Here is an 8,020-nt window from a genome sequence, read left to right on the forward strand (position 1 = left end):
CAAACCTTTGAAATTGCAAACGCCCTCCTAATTAAATGAAAGAGAAACAGAATATTAAATCTAATAATAATGACAATTCGGCATTTTACCCATAATCCTTCACGTTACCATGCGTATATGTTGAACAACTGAAGGAATTAGCCTGGGGTTTTTGGCAAACAGCATCAAATTTCTGCCGAAAACGCCGCTGATCAATAAATCATTTAATCTACGCTACAGTGCGTAATATCTGATTTGTTTTTGATTGCAATCATTTGACGCTAGTAAGTCGAATATCATTGGATGAAATTTACATGTAAAGCTGTTGCATGAAAATATCCATGACAAAAATACCGAATAAACAGGAGCGGACGCAGAACGCCCGTATATTTCCATGCTTCCTCTGCCACTGTCAGTTAAAAATAAGCATTGAAATTGAATTGAATTATAATGTTGAATTTTAATGTTGGGGAATCGAATCAAAATATATTAAAATTTAATTTTGATGCAATGAATTGGAACTGAATCGAAATTATTTGAAACAAAAAAGAAAATATTGAAATTGAATCGAATCAATAAAAAAAGGAGAGATAATAGAATTGGAATTGAATACAAAACTTTTGAAGTGGACAATCGAAATGGAATTGAATCTAAATAAATTTAGTGGTAAGTGAATAATCGAATTGAAATTAAAAACATGAATCGAAATAACACAAGGGCGGGGTAATACAAGCTATCACGAGTAGCCTATACCAATCGCGGTGACTCAAATACTGGGAAAAAGTTGACCACCATTTGCGATGATGTTCTTTCTTTCGCCTACTTCAACCCAAAATGTACATAATTTTGGCCCATTTAAAATTTTGAAATTGCACATTTTTGAGCGTACTTGTCGCGGTAATATCATTTAAGTTTCCCCTGGGGAAATTTCGGTAGGTACAGTTTCCTGCCTGACGATGGTCAAAGCTCGGACTGACAACATTTGGTACGTTTTTTGTGTTTAGATCATGATCAAAACAAGAACATTCGGCCATCGACTGCAATATCGTTATTACTGCTGCCAACGCCGATTATGGCACCAAATTTGGATTACACGTTACTTAGTTGATTTCCGATTACACCTTATGAGTGTGTTGAGCGCTTCCCATTTTGATCATGTTTCATGGAAACCATTCATATATTTATTTATTTGACATAAGATTACCCCTGATGACATTTAAATAACTTCGTACCGCTGTCTTTCAACACTTTCCATTTTGACTAAGTTTAATGAAATTCTAACAACATTTACTCATTTGACCGCAGATGACCCATAATAACCTTCAAGTGACCTTTCAAAATTCTGTGTTTGAAGATTTTCCATTTGACCAAGTTTCGTGGAAATCCAACAATTTTTACTTGTTTGAACTTAGATGACCTTGTAATTTATTTTCTTTCAAGTTGTATGACCGTTTAAATTAGTTTTATTTTGACCACATTTTATAGTAATCCAACAATCTTTATTTATTTGATGTCAGATGACAACTGATGACCTTAAAGTGACCTTATATCGTTCAGATGACCCATGATGACTTTGTAATATTTTTTCTTCAAACACTTTCAATTTGGACAATTTTATTTAGTTAATATAACGTAATGTAATGTAATGTAATGTAATGTAATGTAATGTAATGTAATGTAATGTAATGTAATGTAATGTAATGTAATGTAATGTAATATAATGCCATCAGAAGCATTGGGAGAATCAGACAGTATCTTGATCAAGTCACCACCGAAAAACTGGTTCACGCATATGTCACCTCGCGCTTGGATAATTGTAACTCGCTTCTCTACGGACTGCCTGACTCTGAGATTATGAAACTTCAAAGGATCCAGAATAGTGCGGCAAGACTGGTAACGCGTACAAAGAAGTATGACAGCATCTCTGAAATTTTGCGCGGACTTCACTGGCTTTCCATTCGCCAAAGGATAGCTAAGGATCGCATTTAAGATCAACTTACTCACATTCAAGGCCCTTAATGGACTTGCTCCGCCGTACTTATCAGAACTCATCACGCCGTATGCTCCATCCCGTTCACTTCGCTCATCATCACAGAACCTTATCAAACCTCCTACTCGTCGTCCGCGCACCGCCTATGGACAGCGATCCTTCATGGAAGCCGCTCATAGAGAATGGAACAATTTACCTCAGCATGTCAGGCTTGCCTCATCAATTGACGTTTTAAAAACAAAACTGAAAACCTTTCTTTTTAATCAATGATTGCCTTTTGTATATATGTATGGCATCTTTTATATCAATTTTTGTGTGCCATCGCTTCCGTGCAATTTGACATTATTTTCTTAGTGTTTCACAGCTGGTTCTGTGTACGTGTCTAAATTTAATATGTTTTAATATGCATGCATCTTACTAGTTATTTGATTAATCCTCATTGCTTGTATGTAATATGTAATAGGGATGCTGGAGCGAGGGTTCCTGCCATTCCGTGATGCACTCTCTTTTTTCTGCGTTGGCGCTGCGGTCTGGCGGAATCAGTCCCTCGGTATTTCTGTTTCTTTGGAAAATATTTTTGTGTAGTTTTAAAGACTGTATTTTAAGTACCGGTAGTAATTTGTAGTTTTAAGATTGTATTTTTCATGGTTTGTAAAGCGCCTTGAGACCCTGTTTGGGTTAAAGACGCCTAATAAGTGCGGCTTATTATTATTATTATTATAATGTAATATAGTAATGTAATGTAATATAGTAATGTAATGTAATGTAATGTAATGTAATGTAATGTAATGTAATGTAATGTAATCTAAATTCTATATTTGCAATACAATGTTATGATATCTTGTTATGATATCCGGTCCAACCCTACTTTGCAATGATATAAATATTGCCAAATTCGCTTATTTGGCAATCCTTTATTGGGAAGTTGCCTGACGTATACGAAATATATTGCAAATATCATTGAATATACAGGAAGTTTTACTGCATATTTAAAACTAGCTTCTTTCCGCGAGAAAAGAAATTGTGCGTTTAATGCCGGTTAGACGATGCCATAGTCGATTTTTGATAAATAAAAATGTTATTATGATGAACGCATTCAGTTGAACTCGAAATTATACTGATATTTAGTAGGCCTACATCAAAATACTATTATAAAATGGTTATGAAAAAGTTTAGGCTATATAATTATATTTGTGACAGTAAAAGTAAAGTATAGGCCCTACGTAGGCTTATATTATTGAATGCAACATATCATAATGGCATAATTATAATGACACTTCAATACGGAACAATTCTAATTTTAGAATCTGCCAGTTTATTATCCGAAAAACCGACTATGGACTTTCACTTTTACCCCGGGACTCACACACTGTCAATCATACTTGTTTATCAATAAAATCTAACCACAAGACTAAGCATGGTGGTACAATACGCGGTAGATGCATACGTTCATCCACCAGCACAAAAGCGCCGCATTTAGCTGTGTACCATGTATAGTTATAATGGTACCAGTACGCGTCGGGAGGATTTAAACAATAACGAGATCTGGGCGACCAATCACAAGCCAGATTCATTTTTAAAGATGCATTACATCATCACCAATTTTAGTTAGGCCAGAAATCAAGGCAAAGTCAGTAGTCCACTTGGGAAGCTAACAAACAGAGGGCGTACGGTGACTGAAAAGATCAGTTGTGAAAATCTATCAATTGTGCACTCAATAATTAAATCAGAGTTTTAAGCTTAAATGTAATAGCCATAGTAGTGCACAATTGGCAAGTGGACTACGGAGAAGTCTAAATGCCGGTATGCTTTTTTTCTTAATTTACGCGAGTTTATTGGGACCTGCCGCGCTTTTGTGAATTTATGCGGGCGTAAATTGGGACTTTATCGACTCGCACAGAAAACGGAATTAATTCTTGCCTACTACGAGCCGGTCATAGTATAGTCTCGTTTTTTCGGATCGAGCATGGATACCCGGCCAGAATCCCCGGTCTTCTGATAAACAATTACTTGTCGTTCCACGGCCTCCATCTACATTTGGAGATCGAGCCTTTTCGGTTTTTGCACCCACGCTTAGGAACTTGAATATAAGAAACTTTGATTCTTTTCAGACTTTTAAGAACTTCATAAAGACTTATTTATTTAACAAAGCATATACAAAACATAACTGATGTAACTGATATATATTCTTTTTCATTGTTGCGTATTTATTGCATTACTATGCTCCGCTTGTATTATATATATTGTATTTTACTGTGGTTTATATTGAATAAAATATATGAATATTTTAATGCTTAATTGTACTTGTACTTATATGTATGTTAATGTTTAATTGTACTTATTTGTTTTTAGATTAATGGCGCATTACAAATGCTTATTATTATTATTATTATTATTATTATTATTATTATTATTATTATTATTATTATTATTATTATTATTAGTATTATTATTAGTATTATTATTATTATTAATCCAAATACACCGGGTTTGGGACGCCATTGACTCGCACATTATTGATAAAATAAAACAATGTACCGCTGTTCCAAAACTGTGATGTTCTCTATAAACAAAATATATCATTTTATGGAATACCCGAATCTGTAGTTTCGCTTTACATACCCGTACTACTTTCCTGTCCAACAAGCATTGTCACAGCTTTGATATCATACACGTCCTGCAAATCAATTCTCAACCATGCGAAATCAACTGCAAGAAAAGGGCAAAAATTTGGATTGATAAGCAATGTCAAGTTTGAGTCAGGCAATCAATACGCCAAATTAAACTCAGGCAAATAAATCAGTCAAACTTACAATATGTAGGTGTATTTAATATATGGAATAGTAATATTTAGATTGTGAATAAAAGGACAGCTGGAAATGTAAAATATACCATGGCCTTTAAAGGCCACTATGTAGCCAGCGTCTTTTGCAGCGGGGACAATTATCCGAAGGCGTCAATAAGGCGAACAAAGCCACAAAAAAGCTGTTCATTTGAGCGAAAAGAACCAAAGTTCGAAAAGTCGCTGCGGAGAAAGGAAAATTTGTCTGATGCAACGAAAAAACCCTCGCATTTTTAGTTCTTACCAACGGACTGAAGCTTCTATCATCTATTTTGTTCAATTTGAACGCTGACATATACAGGGTGTATCAAGATTAAGTATACAGTTTGAAAAATGACGCTAGATTAAAAGTATGAGGTCTGTGGTCAAAATTCTCTAATTGATAACTTAATCAACATTTTGTCCTCCTATAGCTGCAAAATCATTGGCGTGTGACCAATGATAAGGATTTGGTGGCTACTTTTGTGAACTGAATACTAAAATCAAAACAACATACAAAGCACAAAAAAGTCTCACCACTTCCTTCACTGTTTATAGTTATTGACAGTTTTAGTCTTAGTCTTCCACATGCCCACATTCTTCTGTATGCAGATTTCGGCTCTTCTCAACATGGTGTTCACACCACGTCTAATGAGAGGTCTGTACGACTCATTCCAGTTATCTGATACTTAGCAACATTTTTGTAAATAGCGCCACGTGAAGGGGGACGTGCATTTGGGTACTGCTTACGGAATCTCCGAAGCACTTCTGCTGGACTCTGGGTGCGAGTATCATGGTACACTGCAACAAGGAAGGCCACTTGCTCTGGCGTGTACTGTGGAGTATCCATTTTAATGTTGCTATTCTCCTTGTCAAGTGAAACATAGCATTATGTAAGGAGATAGTTGCCCGGATTTATCAAAGGTCACGTGTTATGTAACTCACACATGCATATGATGCATATGATTGGAACCCTAACAATGAGGACAAATGATCTGTACAACTGCATGTTTCTCTTGGCTGCACACCAATAACAAAATCCGGGCATTTAAACCCAATTGATTTCGCGCAACTGCTTTTTGTACTCGGCTCACAAAAGTAGCCACCAAATTCTTATTAATGGTCACACGTCAATGATTTTTCAGCTGTAGGGGGACAAGATGTTGATTCAGTTATCAACTAGAGAATTTTGACCAAAGACGTCATACTTTTTAATCTAGCGGCATTTTTTTAAATGTATACTTATTTTTGATACACCCTGTAAATTAAGTAGCCAATCAATCTTCATAAGATTGTACAATGTTCTGTTTCAGAAATTGGGTGGCTTGTATTCGGCAGGTGTGAAATATACCTGGCTGGGCGTTTCAATTAGGTAACGCAAAGGCTTTGGTTTCATCGAACAGCTGCCTTGTGCTGTTATGTGTTTAGTTTATGTAATCACTGTCCCATGTTTCTTTCTTTTCATGTTCATTTCTCTGTTTCCTTTCTGTTCTTCTCCTTTCTTTCTCATTCTCTCTCTCTCTCCATCTCTCGTCCCCTCTCACTCCCCCTATTTCCCATCATTTTGTCCTTTTACTTCATTTCTTTATCTTTATTTCTTTTGCTTAATTTCTTCGCCTCTTTCTCTCTCCCTCCAGCCCCCTCTCATCTCACTATCCGTCTACTCTCTTCCTTGCCCCTCCCCTCGCTAACTCCCATCCTCTCTTCTTTCTTTCTTGCTTGATTGTTATCATAATGATAATCGCTAAAATGACAATTCTTAAAATTAAATTAAACGTAGCTATTCGTGAAAATGAACTGCCAGGTCAGTACCAATTTTTTTCAATAGGTCAGTACAAATATAATGGCCGCAGCATTTGTCCTAAACAATGGTACCACCTAATGAATAGCCTGTCAAATCGTCATCAAAACAACAATGCGTTACGTAATCTATGTTTTTATAACCTCCCTGTTTTTTCCGCTTCTTGTGATTTTCCCTCAAATGATTGGATTTGTTCGGGACCTTGTTACAGTTAAAGTTCTCGACGTTCATCATCGCGGAAAATGTACGGCTAAGTTGCCGCAGCGGCTGACGTATGACGTCGAAATATACTTCAGCATAGGCCTTCGATTTCAGCCTATATCCGTTTCATCAAAGACGAGCATGTTTATTAATGGTGTCGTGAGTCAAAAACATACCGAGAAGTCAAGGTTTGCAAAGCTCATACAATACACTCCAATTTATTAGATCTAAAGATCGATCATGAACAGTATTTTACCTGCAATGAATTTTGATTCTGACCGCAGGGTATATTTTGAGGGGGTTGTCTTTTGGTAAAATCAGTAATTTTGTTGTAAATGTACACAAGTATTGGCGAGATTCTGACTAAAGTCACAGAAACAGCAGCACGAAGCGCTCCGCGATGCTGTAACCACTGTAATGAGGTTCTCCCTCAGTGCCTAAAAACTGTTTCAAGGCATTTGATGAAGTTTTTGTTAACTCAGTATAATACCTTTTGCGATAAATTAATGCTTTCATAAAATTAACCAAGTCACGTTTATTTTGATTCACTATCAAAGTTGTTTCAAATATATGTTAATCAAACAGGAAGAGTTCGTTTCGAACAACATTGAGGTAAAACATACCATCACATCCTTGAAGCTCAAAACGCATACTAATATAGGCATTCCAAGCCGTTGGACGTATTCTAATGAGAGTTGCAGAAACGGGAGTCGTAAATGTAGTGGGCGCTTCCGTATTTTGATCTGTATTTCCAGTAAAAACCTCGAATTGGGAGAAAACAAATAATACCATATTTATTGCAACAGGTAAATATAACCATTTAGTTAACTATGTAATAATAGCATGCCCACCATGTAAGACACAACAGGCAATTATTTTTTTTAAGATAACCGAACAATTGTTATAACTATTCTAGTGGTCCAATGTTATTAGATTGGCAAGGTTTACTGCTACTCTTAAGAATATCTTCAAATTGATTTAAAACAAAGTAGCCGTTGGAGTTAGCGCCGTTGGAACCAAACTCTTCATATATTGGTCATGCACGTGTTGGTCACCCACTACTGGTAGGCAGACGGACTGCAAGTATCTCATTTGCATAGTTGTGATACTGATATTTACCGAAGCCGTAGATACTTAATGAAAAAAAATCTGTCGAATATTTGCCTTCAAATTATAATTATTATCGTGATGTGTGCATACTCATCAATACCAGGGTTACATAAACCGT

This window comes from Amphiura filiformis, chromosome 2, assembly GCF_039555335.1.
Source record: "Amphiura filiformis chromosome 2, Afil_fr2py, whole genome shotgun sequence".
In the NCBI taxonomy this organism is placed as follows: Eukaryota; Metazoa; Echinodermata; class Ophiuroidea; order Amphilepidida; family Amphiuridae; genus Amphiura; species Amphiura filiformis.